This window comes from Anoplophora glabripennis, unplaced genomic scaffold, assembly GCF_000390285.2.
Source record: "Anoplophora glabripennis isolate ALB-LARVAE unplaced genomic scaffold, Agla_2.0 scaffold569, whole genome shotgun sequence".
Taxonomy (NCBI): domain Eukaryota; kingdom Metazoa; phylum Arthropoda; class Insecta; order Coleoptera; family Cerambycidae; genus Anoplophora; species Anoplophora glabripennis.
Window position 1 is genome coordinate 227,822 of NW_019416666.1, and position 1,524 is coordinate 229,345.

The following is a 1,524-nucleotide window of genomic DNA, read 5'->3' on the forward strand; positions in this document are numbered from 1 at the left end:
GCCGAATGGCCCTGAGGGTAATATTTATATGTTCTGTTTATCAGCTCATGAAATATCTGCCATATAGATATCGCAGACGTTAAGACAGGCATCAATTATGTGTATACATGTATCGTGTGTTTTAGTAAAGGTATATAAATCATAGATATCAAGGGATTTGTAAGAAATTCTTTTTCACATGCTAAATGTAGATGATATATGGCCAACGCTATGTGTACCTAAGTGACATTGGAATCTTTATAGTTTACTTTCACGAAAATTAGTATCATCTAACGAAAGAATAACATTAAGTAGAGAAGAAGAAGGAAGAGGAATGATAGACCAACGAGAACTGTGCATCAAATAGTTAAAATACTTAAGATCCTATTTCTGTAATAAAGAATAGGGTTTTAGGACAAATAGATTAAAATAGCACACCTCTAACCTGTCGACGCAGGAACAGTTATTAATATTCAATTCAATAGAACAGAAGGACATAAATTGGTCATCCAAACCGCTTCATGGTAGACACTACAGGGTGTTTTTAAATAAAGTAGCAAAAATGGTACCAGTGAATGTAGAGCCAAAAATAAGAGGAATGAAGTAAAATACATGATAGTTGCACCCCTGAGGCGATATACCCTCTTAAAGGAGGGGATTGAAATTCACATTTTAATTTTTTTCTTTAACATGAGGAATGCTAGAGACACGAAACTTGGTATGAGCATCCTACTAACAAAGAGACAACTTTTCAATATTTTTTTTCAATCATTGGCGTATTTTATAAAGGAGTGAAACAGTCAACCCCATTGGAATATTTTATTAGAAATTTTTTATACGAAGCAAATTATTTATTTAAAAATATTTATCGGGGACAATGATTTATTGCGCAACTTTTTTACCTCTTTTAATTTTTCGATAAAACCGATAGTTTTCTAGTAAAAAAATTAGATGCGTCATCGTTTACTAACGGGGTAATTGCGAAAATTTGTAAAAGTAAAGTAGGCGGATGTCATAATAAATAAATTTTTATTTATCATATTAATAAATTGACAGTTTCTGTCAATAAGCTGGTAATTTAATAATAAGATTATAAGAATAATTTGCTGTTAATTAATGAAAAGTGTTTAATAACTATGGGACATGTATTAGGTAAAGTTATTTATCTAAAATAAAATTTAATACAAACGAAAAACGAGAAATGCAAAATTAAATTTAAAGAATATTCTCGAAATAATTTCCATTTTGCTGCAAGCAAAACCTAATACGTCTGTTGAAGTTATAACGCACTCGCACAAACATTCTTGGTTATTGCGAAGGCCATCTGCTGCCTGAAATATTCTTAAGCGTATTTCTTCTGAGGAGTAGCATAAACAATACTTCTTATGTGTCCTCACAAAACGAAATCCATAGGCGTTAGGTCAGGTGAATGTGCAGGCCAACAAACACTGGCATCACAACCACGAGCAATCCAGCAATTCGGGTAATTTAAATTTAACCATTCTCTAACGGCAAGTGTACTATGTGGAGGCGCCCCATCGTGCA